Here is an 18,462-nt window from a genome sequence, read left to right on the forward strand (position 1 = left end):
ATTGTGGCCCAGACTATTCGCTCTCAAACGACAAATCCATTTGGATTCTTTCTGTCTTAGCAACAGATCCCTGTTGCCACCTCTCTTTGGTTTTGGAACGTGTTCAATTGCATGGAACCAGAATTCCAAATCGTCAGGATGTTCATTAGCGTAATGGTTAGTGATTGGGTATCTGATATCTTTAGATCTTATTGCCCTTCTATGTTCCTGGATCCTGAGTTTTAAAGCCCGAATGGTACTCCCGACATAGATTATACCACATCTACATCCCAAGACATAAATCACATATGTCGTATTACAGTTTACGAAATTCTCAATTCTGTACTCTCTTGGGCTATTGTAACGGAAGAGGGATGTTTTATTCCTGCCTAAAGGGCAGACATTGCACATTCCACATGTGAAGAATCCCTTTGGTTTCTCCGGTAACCATGTTTGGGTTCTTTGATGAGAGGTTACATAACTAGGACAGAGTGATCTTTTCAGGGACATACCCTTTCTGTATGTGATAGATGGTCTGTTGTTAATCACATCTCTTAGTCCTGGGACCCCCACTAAAAGATGCCAATGCTTTCTAAAAATATTGAAGATGGTGTTACTGTGGGAAGTGTATTGGGTTATGAACCTAACCTTGGTGTCAGTTACATGTATTCTCTTTTTGTCCTGTAATGTACTGTTCCGGTCCATCCTACTGACCCTAAGTTCAGCTCTATCCAGAGTTGCCCGATCGTAGCCCCTTTTTGCAAATCTGCTCTTGGTGTCCTCAATGTGTGTATGAAACATGTCTTCCTCACTACAATTCCGTCTGACCCTCACCATTTCACCAAAGGGAATGTTCTTCTTTACAGAGTGAGGGTGTGCACTGTTTGCGTGCAGCACAGCGTTACACGCAGTTTCCTTCCTATATAGTGTACTCTGTATTTGCCCATGTTTGATGTAAAAAGTAATATCCAAGAAGTTGATATGCTCCTTATGATGAGTCATTGTAAATTTTACATTGTATGTGTTGTTGTTCAAAAAGGATACATATTGATTTAATTGGTCAATCGACCCGGACCACAGGCAAATCACGTCATCAATATACCTCCCCCAGTACACGATGTAATTAGTCCAGGGGGAGGCATTCTTGTTCCAGGCATGCTCCCTCTCAAACCATCCCATGAAAAGGCAGGCGTAAGAGGGAGCAAACCTGGAACCCATTGCGGTTCCATGTGTCTGTTGGAACCATTCACCATCAAAAAGGAAAAAGTTGTTGTCCAAAATGATGTTAATCATTGAAACAATCATTTCATTGTAGTCAAAAAAACTGGCGTCTTCTCTATCAAGGAAGGATTGAACTGCCTTGATACCATATGTCTTGTTAATGCAGGTGTAGAGACTCTCTACATCCAGAGTCACGAAGGTTAACTCATCTGACCAATCGAAATCTTTGAACTTCATTAAAATGTCCTTGCTATCCCTTACATATGAGGGCAAGTTTGGGACATATTTCTGGAGCTTGTGATCAACAAATTCTGATATTTTTTCTGTGGGTGAGCCCACCCCAGAAATGATTGGTCTCCCAGGGGGAAATTTCCCCCCCTTGTGTACCTTAGGTAGTACATAGATACACGGGAAATTCGGACAGTTAACCCACATAAATCTGCATTCTTCTTCACTGAGAAGTCCTGATTCCCGCCATTCTAATAATTTTGCATTGATGTTCATTGTGCTGTTGGGGATGGGGTTCTCATTGATCTTACGATAGTGTGTCTCGTTACTGAGCTGTCTTGATATCTCCTGTGTGTAATCTACATGATTCATTACCACGATATTCCCGCCTTTGTCGGCTTCCCTTATGACTATGTTCGTATCCCTATTTAGTCTTGTCAGGGCTAGTCTCTCCGCCGCTGTTATATTGGTAGTTGACCTTGGAGTGAATCTTTTGGGTGTTTCAATATTATAGAGCTCCTCTGTGATTTTGTTATGAAAGTCATCAATATTATGGTGGTAAGAATGTGAGGGTATAAACTTAGATTTTGGACGTAGTCCACTGTCAATACTTGCACTATGATTAATGTCTAGGTCATCGAGGACCGTAGTTATGTTCACCTCATCATCTGGATTCAGGGAGAGGAGACAATGTATATTGCGTACTTCTTGTATGGTGTGTGTACTCCCACTCTGTACACCCCTGTCACCCCCTTGTTCACAAGGTTTATTCGCAAAGAAATCTTTAAGTTTCAATGTCCTGGTGAATTTAAACAGATCAACATGCAGGTTAGCAAAATCCCCCCCTTGTGTTGGGCAAAAATTGAGACCTTTACTCAGTAAACTCTTTTCATCATCATCCAAGATTTTATTTGAAAGATTTATAATCTTTAAGTCGGTATTCACATTCTGACTGGTCAAGAGATCCCCTGTTGTTGCCAGGCCACCCGCAGCTACTTCCTTACTTTGGGTATTGCACCCGATTTGTTTGCCAAGCCTCCCCTTTTGGTTGTTCCATGATCGCCTACCCCCCCGCCTCTTTTTGTTTGGTCTTTTTTCTGTTGGAGGCGGTTGCTTATCCTTAGGTTGGCTAGTTCTTTTTGGAAAGACGAGGCCCCCTCTTCTAAAGGGACCTCTGGCATTGTATGACTTGATGTGGAACTACCTAAAGAGGAAAGGGATAGATTGCTATTAGAGCCTGTTTCCTCACTAACATCTCTATCTTCCCTTGTTCTTTTCTTAATTATATCCTCATTTCCCTGCAACCCATCAAATTTCTTGGCAAAAGTGTATATTCTGCCATTTTGGTAGTCCCTATCATCTCTTCTTATTTTACTTAATTTTTTATTCTTCAAGTACACTTGGTGATCATCCATCACCTGTTTAAGTATTGTGTAATTTTTCTCAATCAGGTCCTTCTCAGTTATGTTGTTAATTTCCTTTTCTAGGAGCTCAATCTCTGCCTGTAGCTTTTCTCCCTTCTCTGCAGCGTGTCTTACCAAAATTTTCATCATTGTTATAGATGCACCCTCCAGATTGCATTCCCATTCTTTAAGTAGATCCCCACTCAGATCTTCAAATGTCGGGAAAATCAGGATACGGAGTCCCCTTGGAATTTTGCCATTTTTCATGTACTGTTCCAAGGTGACTCCGTCCCACCATCTACTTAGCTCCTGTTTGCGCAATTTTTCTAGTTTCACAAATAATGTCTTAAGGCTCACAGTAGCCGTATTGGTTACAGTTGTTGTGTTTTTAGAGACACTAGTCCCAAAAAGGTCCATAGCCAATTCCTCGCGTCCATCCTGAAATTTAGGCATATTGTCTGAGGGAATAAAGCCCCCAATTTTGGATTAATATTTATGAAATAACAAAGTGGAAAAGAGTGCAGAACGGTCAATTAAATGAACTGTAAACAAAAAGAACGTACGGCTGACCACAGTTAAGCACACCAAATCCAAAATCAATACATAAATTTTAAGAAGGTGCAAGAACACGTCCAGAGCATGCCGTACTTTTGCTCTACTGGAAACCCAGATATACAAACTTTTTACACAAAGACGGTGCACCAAGGAAAAAAGTCTTTTCAATAAGTCCAATTTGTTGTTCTTTTAATTCATTCAATTTTTCAAAAAACAGACTCAGCCAACGCGTTTCGTTCTCTACGAACTTCGTCAGGGCTGTGAGAAAACATAGATAAAAACATACATATGTATAAAAAACACATAAAATACACCATACAACACAACAAACTACATAACCAATACTACATAGAAAAATGACATCATTACATATTACCATATAAATTAATAAACACACCTCAACAAATACAAGAATTCAATTACAAATTCTGACAAATATATATGTTATATACAAGAGATGAATCAGACATGTATAGCATTTACATACACATATAAAAAAGGTGAATCAAACATATATTACATTTACATGTACATATATAAAAACCAAACAACATACGGTTTAGTCAAACATATATATATCACAAAAGGTTTAAGAAAACACCATAGTGAACACAAGTATATTCTGATAGATTTCACGGACAGGACTTATTGTGTTATGCCCTCCTACAAGTGCTGCCCAATGTTAAATGAAGAGAACTCCTTTGAATCAATTTAGTCCTGTCCGTGAAATCTATCAGAATATACTTGTGTTCACTATGGTGTTTTCTTAAACCTTTTGTGATATATATATGTTTGACTAAACCGTATGTTGTTTGGTTTTTATATATGTACATGTAAATGTAATATATGTTTGATTCACCTTTTTTATATGTGTATGTAAATGCTATACATGTCTGATTCATCTCTTGTATATAACATATATATTTGTCAGAATTTGTAATTGAATTCTTGTATTTGTTGAGGTGTGTTTATTAATTTATATGGTAATATGTAATGATGTCATTTTTCTATGTAGTATTGGTTATGTAGTTTGTTGTGTTGTATGGTGTATTTTATGTGTTTTTTATACATATGTATGTTTTTATCTATGTTTTCTCACAGCCCTGACGAAGTTCGTAGAGAACGAAACGCGTTGGCTGAGTCTGTTTTTTGAAAAATTGAATGAATTAAAAGAACAACAAATTGGACTTATTGAAAAGACTTTTTTCCTTGGTGCACCGTCTTTGTGTAAGAAGGTGATTCTTTTGTTGACGGGGAGCCAGTGAAGGTCTCTCAGATGTCCGGAGATGTGGCTGGTTCGTGGGATGTCGAGGATGAGTCTGGCTGAGGCGTTCTGGATCCGCTGGAGTCTCTTCTGGAGCTTGGCGGTGGTACCGGCGTAGAGGGCGTTGCCGTAGTCCAGTCGGCTGGTGACGAGGGCCTGGGTGACGGTCTTCCTGGTCTCGGTGGGGATCCACCAGAAGATCTTCCGTAGCATGCGTAGGATGTTGAAGCACGCCGAGGAGACGTTGTTGACTTGCCTGGTCATGGAGAGGGAGGAGTCCAGGAGGAAGCCCAGGTTGCGTGCATGGTCTGTCGGTTTGGGTGCGGTGCCCAGGGCGGGAGGCCACCAGGAGTCGTCCCAGGCGGAGGGTGAGGAGCCCAGGATGAGGACCTCCGTCTTGTCTGAGTTCAGTTTCAGGCGGCTGGTCGTCATCCACTCGGCTACCTCTTTCATCCCTTCGTGCAGGTTGGATCTGGCGGCGGCGGGGTCGTTGGTCAGGGAGAGGATCAGTTGGGTGTCGTCGGCGTAGGAGATTATGCTGAGGTTGTGTTTGCGTACGATGGCCGCGAGGGGGCTCATGTAGACGTTGAAGAGGGTGGGGCTCAGAGATGATCCTTGAGGGACGCCGCAGGTGACTTCGGAGGCCTCTGACTTGTACGGTGGTAGGCGGACTCTCTGTGTTCTTCCGTCGAGGAAGGAGATGATCCAGTCCAGCGCCTTGTCCTGGATTCCGATGTTGCTGAGGCGCCGTACTAGGGTGCGGTGGCAGACCGTGTCGAATGCCGCAGAGAGGTCTAGGAGGATGAGGGCCGCTGTTTCTCCATTGTCCATCAGGGCTCGGATGTCATCGGTGGCGGCGATGAGGGCGGTCTCGGTGCTGTGATTGGCTCGGAAGCCGGACTGTGAGGGGTCGAGGGATCCGTTTGTCTCGAGGAAGGCGGCCATCTGCTTGTTGACGGTCTTCTCGATGACTTTGGCTGGAAACGGGAGGAGCGAGATGGGGCGGTAATTCTTGAGGTCGGTGGGGTCCGCTGTAGGTTTCTTTAGTAGGGCGCTGAGTTCGGCGTGCTTCCAGCTCTCAGGGAAGATGGTGGTGTCGAAGGAAGTGTTGATGATGTCTCGCAGGTGGGGTGCGATGACAGCGTCGGCCTTGTTGAAGACGTGGTGACGGCAGGGGTCGGTCGGTGATCCGGAGTGGATGGAGTTCATCGTGCGGATGGTGTCTTCGGTGCTGATCGGGGTCCAGGCGTGGAGGGTGGTGGTGGGGGGTGGTTGTTCGGTCATGGTGTGCGTTGGTTGGTTGTTGAAGCTGTTATGTATGTCCGCGATCTTGTTGTGGAAGTATGAAGCGAGGGAGTTGCAGAGGTCTTGCGATGGGGTGATGTCGTTGTTTCCTGCGCTGGGGTTGGAAAGCTCTTTCACGATGTTGAAGAGTTCCTTGCAGTTGTGTGCGTTGTTGTCCAACCGGTCTTTGAATGCTGTTTTCTTGGCGGCGCGGATCAGCTGGTGGTGTTTCCGGGTGGCAAGTTTGAAGGAGGTCCTGTTGCCCGGTGTCGGTTCCCTTCTCCAGACTTTCTCGAGGGCTCGGCAGTTCTTCTTGGAGCTCTTGAGTTCGTCGGTGAACCATGGGGCCTTCTTGCTGCCGGGTCTGCTAGGCGGGGTCCTCAGTGGGGCGAGTTCGTCCGCGCAGTTGCTGATCCACTTCGTGAGGTTGTCGGCGGCTTGGCTGGGGTTCGCTGAGCTGGCAGGAGGGTGCTGGTTCAGGGAGGTGGCGAGCTGGTCTGCTGTGATCTTGTTCCAGCTTCTGCGGGCTGCCTGTTGCTGGTGTTGGTGGGTCGTCGTTCTCTTGAAGGTGAAGTGGACGCAGCTGTGGTCCGTCCATTGAAGCTCTGTGGCGTGGCTGAAGTCTATGTCTGTGCTGGATGAGAAGACTGCGTCGAGTGTGTGTCCGGCGAGGTGGGTGGGGGTGGACACCAGTTGCTTGAGTCCCAGGTTGGCGAGGTTGTCGAGCAGGGTGCTGGTGTTGCGGTCGTTGTTGTTCTCCAGATGGAAGTTGAGGTCTCCCAGGAGGATGTAGTCGGCGGAGGGGAGGGCATGCGGGCTGACGAAGTCGGCGATGTCCTCGCTGAATTGTGTGCGTGGTCCAGGGGGTCGGTAGATCAGGGTGCCTCTGAGGGTGGTGTTCGGGTTGGTGTGGATCTGGAAATGCAGGTGTTCGGCGCTGGTCAGGGTGTTGTCGGTGCTGGTCGTGAGACGGATGGTGTTCCTGTGGATGATGGCGATGCCTCCTCCCATCTGGTTGGCGTTTCGGTCCCTCCGGACGACCTTGTAGCCCTCTGGGATAGCGATGGCGATGTCGGGAGCTGAAGAGGCGTTCATCCAGGTCTCCGTGAGGAAGGCGACGTCAGGGGCTGTGGCGTCTAGAAGGTTCCAGAGTTCGATGGCGTGTCTGTGGACGGAGCGGGTGTTGAGCAGGATGCACTTGAGGTGGGTGCTGCTGGTGTTCGACTTGGTGGGTGCTGGTGCGAGGCTGGTCCGGATGCAGGTGAACTTGCAGGCGTGGCAGCTGAAAGGTCCGTGGGTACGTCGTGGAGTGGCTTGATGGCATTCTGGGAGTCGGCTGGTGTTGAGAGCGGTGAGGGTGGCGGCGGAGTACGTCAGGCGGGTCGGTCGGGATCTTCGTTGGCCAGGGGTCCTGGCGCTGGGCGCGGTCCGGTCGCGGACGGGCTTACCTTTGGCGCGCCTTCGGCGCACAATCGGCGCGCCCGCTGCGCGTGACCGCTGCGCGTTCGCACGGTCGCCATATAAGGCGAAGTGCGCGGGTAGGCGGGGCAGCTGGGAGGCGGGAGCGGGGAGGGAACAGAAAGGAAAAAGGGGCGTGGTCAGCGGTGGTGGCGGGAAGCGGGGAGCGGGGAGGGAAGGCGGAGGGCGGCGAGGTAGGCGGGCAGACAGGCAGGAGAACGCAAAGGGCTGAAACTGACTAGAAAAAATACAGGCACAAAAGTCAGACAAAAGCTGCTAACACGGGAGGAAAATGCAGTTCAAACAAGCACAAATGCTAGACAAAACAAGCAAAAACAGACGCCAGCGGCGTCAGCCGGCAGCGAGGCAGGCAGCGAGGCAGAGGGCAAGGCGAGGGGGCACACACAGCAGCTGGTGGCCGTGCGGCGCGGGGGTGTCCCACAAGTGGGTCACACTCACCTGCGTCGCACGGTCGCCCTATAAGGCCAAGTGCGCGGGTGGGCGGGGCAGCTGGGAGGCGGGAGCGGGGAGGGAACAGAAAGGAAAAGGGGCGTGGTCAGCGGTGGTGGCGGGGAGCGGGGAGGGAAGGCGGAGGGCGGCGAGGTAGGCGGGCAGACAGGCAGGAGAACGCAAAGGGCTGAAACTGACTAGAAAAAATACAGGCACAAAAGTCAGACAAAAGCTGCTAACACGGGAGGAAAATGCAGTTCAAACAAGCACAAATGCTAGACAAAACAAGCAAAAACAGACGCCAGCGGCGTCAGCCGGCAGCGAGGCAGGCAGCGAGGCAGAGGGCAAGGCGAGGGGGCACACACAGCAGCTGGTGGCCGTGCGGCGCGGGGGTGTCCCACAAGTGGGTCACACTCACCTGCGTCGCACGGTCGCCCTATAAGGCCAAGTGCGCGGGTGGGCGGGGCAGCTGGGAGGCGGGAGCGGGGAGGGAACAGAAAGGAAAAAGGGGCGTGGTCAGCGGTGGTGGCGGGAAGCGGGGAGCGGGGAGGGAAGGCGGAGGGCGGCGAGGTAGGCGGGCAGACAGGCAGGAGAACGCAAAGGGCTGAAACTGACTAGAAAAAATACAGGCACAAAAGTCAGACAAAAGCTGCTAACACGGGAGGAAAATGCAGTTCAAACAAGCACAAATGCTAGACAAAACAAGCAAAAACAGACGCCAGCGGCGTCAGCCGGCAGCGAGGCAGGCAGCGAGGCAGAGGGCAAGGCGAGGGGGCACACACAGCAGCTGGTGGCCGTGCGGCGCGGGGGTGTCCCACATATTGAGACTGAAGCCCTCATTTTTATCTCTACTGCTGTACTTAGAATCTTAATCTCAGCAGCTTGGAAAGATACACAGGCCCCAACCTTTCAAATGTGGCTATCCAGATTTCTGGGTATACATAATGTGGAGGGGGCTCTGTATCAACATAAGGGAAAAAAATTAAGAGATTAGGGGTTGAAGATTTGGGCACCAGTGGCCGCTTGGCGCACTAGTAGATTGTCGTAACCTTACTGATCTTCAGAATATGGCTACGTTTATACTCTAATATTTATACCTTCATTAGCTATACCTTCCTTCTCTTTCTTCTTTTTATTGTGGCAGCTGGCATTATGTTTATCATATGCATTTCAATTTTAATATCATATCTATACCACACCATTTTATGATTCACAACCTCCAATCTCAATTAGATACTAGAAATGTAATTTGTCAACCGATTTCTACATGCCTTGTTCTTGCTTTATCCATATTTCCTTGCTATTTCTGTAATCTGCTTATATCTCATCCAGCTTCCCTATTTAGTTAAAATGTATTCATATTGTATTGATATAATGTAACATGAATTCTCAATAAAAAAAAAAAAAAAAAAAAAAAAAGAACACTGGGGTCAAAGAACAGAATTCTACTCGTGTTGAACTTGAAAGATTCACTCAGCATGCCAGAATTTTTTTCTGGCTTAGATGTGGAATATATTTGAGAATTTCGAGAAAGTCTGCTTAGCTATCTAGAGCACTAATCATAATTTTTATGTGAAAAAAGCCTCATTTTTTCTTTTACCGCAGTTCCCTCTGTAGAGTTCTACAGCTCTGATTGCACCCACATGGTCGTCAGGTGTGCTTTATATTTGTTGTGAATATAACATGTTAATTCTCTAGTTGTTCATTAGAACTCTGTAGTGGAGGTGCATTAGAACACTAGAGAACCAACTGACAGACTGCTGCTGCTGTTGAAAGTATGTGTTACTCAGCATGTAAGGCTTTTTACTGACATGGCTAAAAAATATATTTGTTAATGTATGTTTTAGCTTCTGGAGCACCTTCGATAATTTCAACAAGAAAATCATGAGAGCAAATAGTTTTTCTCAAACATGGTTCTTCAAATCCCAACTGTGAATCAGCATTTTTCACAGATTAAAACTACCTTAGGCACAAACTAAACTTCTGTAGATTAGTATACCACAAACAAATGATTTATATAAAAAAGAAAAGAAAAAAAAAAACGCTGGAACACTTTTGGTTTCCACTGTACACAGCAGGTCTGTGATGTAAGCATTGGATGAGTTAAAGGCAAGTTTAGAATGTTGAGCTCTTACACACAGCGGAATAAAGAGGTGTAAAATATTCTGTGCAGGTGTGTGGCGTGGTAAGTGGTCATACATGCCAACATTTTAGGACAGGGACGTGAAAGATTTAAAATAAAAAATCGGGAGAATGAAAATTCCGCATTGACTTCTATTGTAAAAAATGCAATTTCAGGCAGGAGACAGCTAAAATAAAGCCATTTATGGCTTGAAAATCGGTAGTCTCCCACCTGAATCGGGTCTATTGGCATGCATTTTTTGTGGTGAATACCTGGGCTGGCAGGACTCTCCAGATGGCAAGCTCTCCAACTGAAAAGCTTAGGAACAGTTCTGAGTCAAGGAAATTCTAGATCTGACCATAGACAAGGTGTGCATGTCCAGTTGGTGCCTTGTTGGACGCAGACGTGACCATCCACTGAGTTCATACCATGTATTAAAACAAGATGTAGTTCCAGACTACACTCCAGTCTTAAATACATACATGCCAACATTTAGAAGAGGTCAGAGATTAAAAAAAAAAAACATTGGGAGAATGTAGTTTCCCCGTTAACTTCTATTGACGCAGAGGCAATTTCAGGAGCGAAACAGCTAAAAGAAAGCTATTTTAGGCTTCAGAAATCGTAAGTCTCCCGCCTGAATCGGGTCTTTTGGCGCATATGTTACGCCACAATGGACAACAATTCCTACGGGGTGGAAGCGAGCTGCACACAGCCCTTCGTTCTCCTTTGAAGCGCTGAGCCCCTTGCATTGCAGCCGTTGACAGAGCTGCAGGATGTGGTCACCTGCCTCGTGGAGACGTTTGCTTGCTCCCCACACCACGGGCCACAGCCGCTACCCTCGAGATCCGGAGGGATGAAAAGTATAGCAGACGTTCTCCAGGATGAGGCGCCTCCAGAGCACAGCCTTCCCCTGTCGCACCTGAAGCAGGCTGGCTCCAAATGGTTGCCAAGTGCCTCAACGGTTCAAGATGGCGGATTGTGGCTGGGCACGGCGGCCCCAGCGGCTCTCGCGCCATTCATGACCCATAAAAGGCCGTTGGCGATACCACGCTGCGATTGGTCCGCTGGCAACGGTCTCCTTTTCCAGTCAATGACGTCCTGTACACCCCTCCGAATTCTTTCATAAACCATAGGACGAGAAGAACCGCAGACGGGAGAGACTACATTACCCAGCATGCCTTCGGGCAGATGGGTACACCTGTTCTGGCACTCACCCATCTCAGTTAACATAACATAACGAAGCAAAGACTTCTTGCCTGACCATCCCCGCGGCTATCCCCCTGCTACAAACATCGCTCGCGCAGCGGGATTGTGACGAGCTATTAAGCTTCAATAGCAGGATCCAGCGTTAAACAAACATCAAATCCCGACATGCAGCTGGACTGACGTCATGTCAGGATGCTGAGAGACACCGGCTGCGGGCAGAGGCTTCAGAGGAGACTACCAAACCCAGTTTGCCGTTCGGGGTATCTTGAGCCACTTCCGGTTGAGAGAAGGCGGGAGCGTCTGGCTGCGCGCAGCGGCGGAGCCCTGCAGCTGTCAGTCAGCCTGGGACAGTCCGCGCGCCGCGCCGCTCGCACCGCTGGCTGCAGGCGCTCGCGAGCATCAGGAGGCCCCCGGCACGCGGACAGAGCAGCCCCCGGCACGCGGACAGGCGGAGCCCACAGGGAGATGTGATGTGGATCCAAGACTGGGTGAGATACGGGGGGAGGGGCAGATAGGATGGGGCAGGAGGGGGTGACAGTGTTGGTGGGTAATGTCAAAGGTGGGGGGTATATTATGGTTATTCCAAGTGGCTGGTGTGACACATGATACCCCGGGGAGCTAGGTGTCATGGATCAGAGAGGATACATGCGAGAGGTGGGCGGCAGGGAGGTGGTATTTATGGCAGGTGGGCGGGTATGGAAGGTTAGGGTCAAACTCGGATAGCGAGTGTACGAGATCGGGATGCATAAATATGATTTTATTTTATATATCATTTTTCTAATGTTTGCAGACAGTTGCCCCCCCCCCCCCGAAAGAATATGTTGAACATATATAATGTGTATGTCCAGTATCCTGTATGAGCAGGATGCAGTTGTTGGGTGTGATGTTTAATCAGACAGGCACACGAACTCTCACTGCAACAGTACCCTTTTGTTTTAATACAAAGATGTAGCATCCGTGTGCCCCATACTTTGTGTCTGAGTTGGTGTCTGGAATCCTGAGAGTGACTGATGCGAGTGAATGATGGGGTGTGGAGTGGGAGCTAGGACATAGAGACAGCTGGAGGGGGAATGAAGCCCTGACAGGACTTACCTGCTGTTGCTGTGACATAAGAACCTACCCACCCAGCGGCTCCAGGCTCTAGTTTCAAGACCATGCCCTCTAACTCCAGCATTTTGCTAAGGACCTCACAGGACTTACCTGCTGTTGCTGTGACATAAGAACCTACCCACCCAGCGGCTCCAGGCTCTAGTTTCAAGACCATGCCCTCTAACTCCAGCATTTTGCTAAGGATCTCACAGGACTTACCTGCTGTGACATAAGAACCCACCCACCGGCTCCAGACTCTAGTTTCAAGACCATGCCCTCTAACTCCAGCATTTTGCTACGGATCTGCATGAGAATGCAGCGGTTCCATGGGGCCGGTGGGTGCCCTTCTAGCAAGCGAGGAGGCCTGTCATAAGAAGGAAGAGAGCCTTGGACCATGGGGGGCCAGTTTGGGGCCAGCCACCCTCCATCCACCGACAAGTGGGGTCACCTCAGGATGCTGGGCAGGAGGAGCCCAGTGAGGGGGGAGAGAGGTCTGAGGGGAGTTACAAACCGAGATGATAAGCCCCTGCTATGGAGACCATGTTATAAGGACAGTGCTGTAGTAACAGCGGGAAGAGGCAGTAATTACCCTTTACTGTAAGCATAACTCTGGAATGACTCATGAAGATTAAATTGACTTGAGTAGAAGCGTTGGTGACTGGGGCCATATGATTCGTCATTTAAAGCGACTGTGGCAAAGGATGCTCCATGCCTTTGGGGTGAACTGTTGGTGGCAATGGTTGCACATTACTTCTTTTGATTTTAAGTATCGCATGTGCTGGGCCCATGTGTCTCTCACAAGCAGCTCACTGATGTGTCAGAGGCACAAGTTCTGTCTGCTGGAGGGGCTCGTGCCATGTGACCAGCTAGAATCCTATTGAGCACATGAGGCCTGAGTGAGTTTGTAGAGCACAGAATGTGGTCTCAAGTGCTGGCTAAAGGTATTCCACATATTTTATGGTGACCAGAGGAGATGACGCAGCTCCTGCTAGCGCTACGGTCCACGTGGAGGACACAGGTAGAGTGACCATATGCAGCGCCAGGATGGGACTTTCATGTCTGGTGCCCATAAGTTGGTGCTGGAAGAAGAGTGTGTGGTATTTGGGGTGGCATAGCAACGCGACATGCATGTGAGAGACCCGCACTACCGTCTTGGATTCCAGGTCTAGGTGCCAGACTGGAGGCGCTGGTTATGTAAACTTGAACATCATGAAGGAGAGTAGGAAGCTGGTGTATGATTAGACAGGTCTGTAGACATTGAAGAAAGATTCCGCAGGACATCCTGGTTAACTTAGAACAAACAACAAAACTCTATCTCCGAAGACTATTGACATGAGACTGTGTATATAATGTGTCCTGAAGCAGTGGAAATTTTTTGCTGGCATTTGTTCCAATGCAATGTTAAAATATGACATTTATTTAATTAGTTAGCGGGGTTAGTTGGCATTCACGAAGTTCATATTATTCTATGTGCTTCTGTTTAGAAATGTGACTTGTTTCCTAACTGTGCAGTTCATTACGTTCTTGCGTACTGACGTGTGCCATATACATCTTATTAGTAAAGCTATGTTGGGTTAGTACGTTTTTTGGGTAAATTGAGTTGTAAATTATACTACCGTTTGTGGGGTGCTGAATGCTCATGCAAGACAGGTTGGGAATTTTAAATTGTCCACTTGTATGTTGTTTTGCAAGTACAGTGTGATCGTTTTACTTGTCTCTATGTGGAGACTGTTTAGCAATTTGGGCAAGAGAGTGCGGTACCTATCTCTGTGGTGTTGACTAGATATGTGCTGGGTGTCCATGTCCAAATATCACTGCTGTGGGGAAGAGTAGGACCCCATTGCAAGAGATTTAAATGTAGTGTACTTTGGAGCTGTGACGTAGTGAGGTCGAAATGCATGAAACATGCCACAGAAGAATTATCAGAACTATGAGTCAAAGTGTTATTTATGCGTGAATTGTTACCTCCTATCCATTGTATAACTAAAGGTATGCCGAGGCTTGTAGGCATTGCTGTGCTGTTTGTGGTGTTTCTCAATAAAAAAAAGTTTAATAAAAAAAAAAAATGTAACTTACTTGGCTTGCGTGTTGGTGTGAAGTTGGGGAATATAAGTACCCTTTCATGAGATGTGGCCCGGGGGAGCCCTCCAAAGCGTGCCAAGTTGGGAAAGAGTGGCAACTTGTGAGAAGGTACATGGGGGAGTACTCTGGTGTGCTAAATTGGGGAAGAGTAGTGCTCTGTGAGAAGTTGCATGGAGGAGTACGGCATGGGTGTGATGTCGGAGGAGAGAAGTACCATGCCGCAAGTGGGTACCATGCCGCAAGTGTTTGCAGTGTCAATTACACCATGGAAAATGTGGTTAACTGTAAAATCATGTGTGTTGTGGTGAAAGCCTCAAGTTTCGCCTGAATGACCTCTGGAATCAGTCCACTTTCTGTACAAATGGGTAGAGTCAATGAGGGATGTAGGTCTAGTGTGTTGTCGATGAGTACTTCTTTACCTGCTTACACGGCCTGATGTCAGTGATTGTATTGCTGGACTGCTCTGGTGTTTGACTGTTGTGTTGTCTGTACTTTTCCAGTGTGCGTCTATGGGAGGTCATCATCATCGTGTTCGGAAGACTTACCTACTTTTCTGGTTCAGTTTCCAGAGGGCATGGTAATCGGTGCAGTTTTAGTGCTTTTTTTACATCTGGCACAATTATATTGATTTAGCCAGCTTGTGACAGCGTGTGGTGCATGCAGGAGTGGACTCCTGCACTTTAGTGTGAGTTGACTTGTGGGGGTGTATGTATTGCTTGTGGTGGATGGAGAATGTGTGAGTTTGTTCTGCTGTGCAGTTTACTAAACTGAGGTAGATGTCTGGGGTGATTATGTATGATTGTAGTTGTGTTGGAGTAGGATCAAGGACATTTTCAGGTAAGATGATAAATGGCTAAACTGTACTTTTGTGGTTTGATTGTGCCTTAAATGTGTAGACTAAAGGGGTGACGAGGAAACTCTTTATCGAAGGAAGCCTGTGAGTTCCGCACCCTTGCTGTTGCTTGCCTATGTTTGCATGCATATATGGTGTGAGGGGTCATTGTGATCCTGCAGACATTCTGGTGGTAGGACCTCATGTTCCGAGGGGGTTGCACGGCTTGCACTATTGTGTAGTAGTGCTCGCAACCTAGTTGCTGTTTTTTTTTTTGTTTGTTTTTGTTTAACTGAGGTGTGGGGAGCTACATGCTTTGTCCCGTTGCAGAGTATCTGTAACTGCTTTTGTCTTTGTGCGTCTGTATGGGCTCTAGAGAGTTAAGCAATTTGTTTTTGGGGGATGTATAAGCTAGACATGTTGGCGACTGAGTGGTAATGAATGATTGTCCCTGTAATTTATGTTTTGTGTGTGTGTGTATAGTGTGTAGTACCACCTTTCACTGTATGTCTGAGTTGGTGCCTCGAATGTTGAGAGTGAATGATGTAATAAAATGTTAGTTTGTGGTGTGGAAGCTAGGATAGAGTTACAGATGGAAAGAGGATGGAGTCCTGACATAATCTTCCTGCTGCTGTTGAAATTAAGTGCCTAATACAGAATGAAGCATTTACCTCCTACCTGAGTGGCTCCAGATTCTTGAATGAAGATCGTGTCCTCTAACTTGAACAGACAATAAGTTGAGTTGTAAGATTGCTTAAGGGTGGCTGGAAAGGAACTGGTTAAAGTAAAGTTATCTGAGAAGATAGATGAATGTTGGAGTGAGATGAGTAGTGTATATTGGGCAGAGGCGAATCTTTAACATAGTGTAAATGTGGGCAGGGCGGGTAATATTGAAAGTGGATCAGTTTGAAGATAGTGTGTGTGCCAGTGTGTGTACCAGGCTATAAAGGGGTATTGTTAAGCAGAGGTGGGTGAATATTGGAAGAGACAAATGAGGTATCAGGCAGAGTGTAGGTATGTGGCGGAGGACGACTATTAAGAGCTAAGGCTTCCTGGAGACATGGGAGGAACATGAGTGGACATGGTAAGAGGCTGAATATGGGGTCTTGGTTTAGTCATAGAGAGTTCTGATTATGGAGAAGTGGTGATTTTGTACGGAAGTGAATATCTAGACAAGCTGTGTACAACGGAGGAAATCAATAGCAGAGCTATATGATAAGTAGTTAGGCTAGGTATCTGGTAGGGATCAAGTGCATGTCGTGGTAAGACGGTAACTAAAGTGTAGTATTGTACGGTTATTTAAATAGTTATTTTAGAGGGCTAGGTGTGGAGGTAGGGGCCTCTGAATGAATATGGGGGCAGAGGTGCTAATCTAGCCTGGGAATGGGACTCAGGATGAATGTAGGAAATATTGAGGGATAAGTAGACTGTAAAAATGTCTGCTGGGCGAAAGGATTCTATGGAGGGCAATTGAAGTTAAGATGGAGGAATAGGAACATTTTGACAAAATGATCAAATATTGTGGAATTTAGAGAACAAAGTAGAGTATGATGAAGGTTGGGAAGTTGGGTACACATGCAGTCGTCTTTTGAGGGGTTGTACGTTTTCCAGGTTTGAATATTGCCATTTTGCAGAGAACGGTAAATGGGGGTGCGGCTGAATTGGTATTCACAAGTGATATCTGGGATGGAGTAATGCAGTACAGTTAGATATGTCCAAGGAGATACACATTTGGGAGCTGTGAGCGATTGGGATGTTAAATGGGAGCACCAAAGTAAGAACTGCTTGGGGTTCTTTGGGAACAACTGTGCTTCGTGGGTAATACTTTGTGAAGATGATTTTGGGGTGTATGCATCTCAATTAATTGGGTGAAGATCTGTTTGCTAAATACCGAAGCAGTCAAAAATGCAGCTTGACATGCTGTGCTGTTTGGCAACTAGAACACAGTTATCCCAGTCATGTTAGCATGCTAAATGTTTTCAGAAAATATGGTGAGAAGTTGCAGACTCTTACAATGTTTGACAAATGTAGCATTTCGTTCATAGCCCCCACTCCTATTTCAGTATATGGCTGTTAATGCTCCCATGTGCTTATTGGTGCCTTGGTCACATCCGCAGTCATTATTGGTGCTGTACCTCACATTTTCATGAATACCTGTTTGGGTGGCAGAAGTTTCCAGTAGGAGGTGATTGCAGGGTAAATTCTGCCATCCTGGGATTGGTGAAACTCTCCTTGAGGAGTTCTCAGAGTATGACACTTAAACAAACACAAGTCAGGTTAAGATGCTCTCTCAGCCGTATGTGCCAATATGTCTTTCATGGTGCTCTTCAATTTGCTTAAAGATGAGATATGGCAGGGTTGGTGTTAGTCTTCATAGTGATTTTGAGGTGTCGTAGACCATGTCAGAGATTGAGTGTTGTAGTTGTGACAAAGCCTTCACAAGGGTGTTACAGGCAGTGACTGTTTCTTGGTGTGATGCATAGAAGCAGTTTGCAAAGTTTAGTTATTTTTTTTGGTTTTTTTTTGAAAACCTTTATTGACAGTTCAATCAAGAACAAGTATGGGCCTACAACCCCCCGGGGCCGGCCGCTAAGCAATCAGAGCAAAAAAAAGGGCAAGTGTAAACACAGGCAGCACTTCGGGGAGCAGAATCGTAATGCTAATACTGTGAACAAAGTAGGTAGGGCACCAGGAGAAAAAGGTTTTCATTTTATAATGAAACAAGGCAGAAGGATCAGGTGCCAGACAATTTTCAAACAGCAATTACAGGTATGCAGAGTAATAAACGTAAGCGATTTAAAGCAATCCATTAGGTCAATGGCGCAAACACAAGAACATCAGGATGGGGAAAAATGTCATAAGCAGTTGCGCCTGCAGTCCCACGCCAGAACTCCCGGAGAGCACCCCGGAAATTGTGGTACACACGGAGCGGCAACGAGTCATAGCAAAGGAGGTGTATCACGCTGATCCCAGAAAAGAAAAACAAAAAGAATCAGAGAAGAAAAAGGAGGCCATGGAAAAAGAGATAAAAGACTAAAGAATCCCCTCCCCCAACCCCCCACCCTGCACCTCTGCAGATGAGTACGGCCCCCCCCCCCAGCAGTGTGCCTGTCGCCCTGGAACCAGACCCGAAATATAGGAGAATAGGGAAAAAGAAGTAGGAAAAGAACCCCACCAGACGGGGGGGGTAGAGAAAGTATTAATAAACTGGAGGAGGGCCTTCAAAACATACCCCCGGCTTCTCCCTCCCGCACGGTAAGTTTCCCCCAAAGTGAACAATAAACGGCAC

General features: G+C 46.9%; 1 protein-coding gene across 2 annotated transcripts in view; it reads left to right on the forward strand.

Annotated features, from left to right (window-relative positions):
- The first annotated feature begins 11,155 nt into the window (after positions 1-11,155).
- LOC146782995 (polyamine-transporting ATPase 13A3-like) overlaps positions 11,156-18,462 on the forward strand; it is a 374,238-nt gene continuing 366,931 nt past the window's right edge. Inside the window, exon 1 of one of the 2 annotated variants that reach the window (XM_085638060.1) lies at positions 11,156-11,658. The gene's annotated coding sequence lies outside the window, so the exon portion shown is untranslated. The remainder of the gene's footprint in view (positions 11,659-18,462) is intronic. The other variant, XM_085638059.1, reaches the window with a different exon arrangement.

Source organism: Triturus cristatus, chromosome 12 (genome assembly GCF_964204655.1).
Source record: "Triturus cristatus chromosome 12, aTriCri1.1, whole genome shotgun sequence".
NCBI classification, from domain to species: Eukaryota; Metazoa; Chordata; class Amphibia; order Caudata; family Salamandridae; genus Triturus; species Triturus cristatus.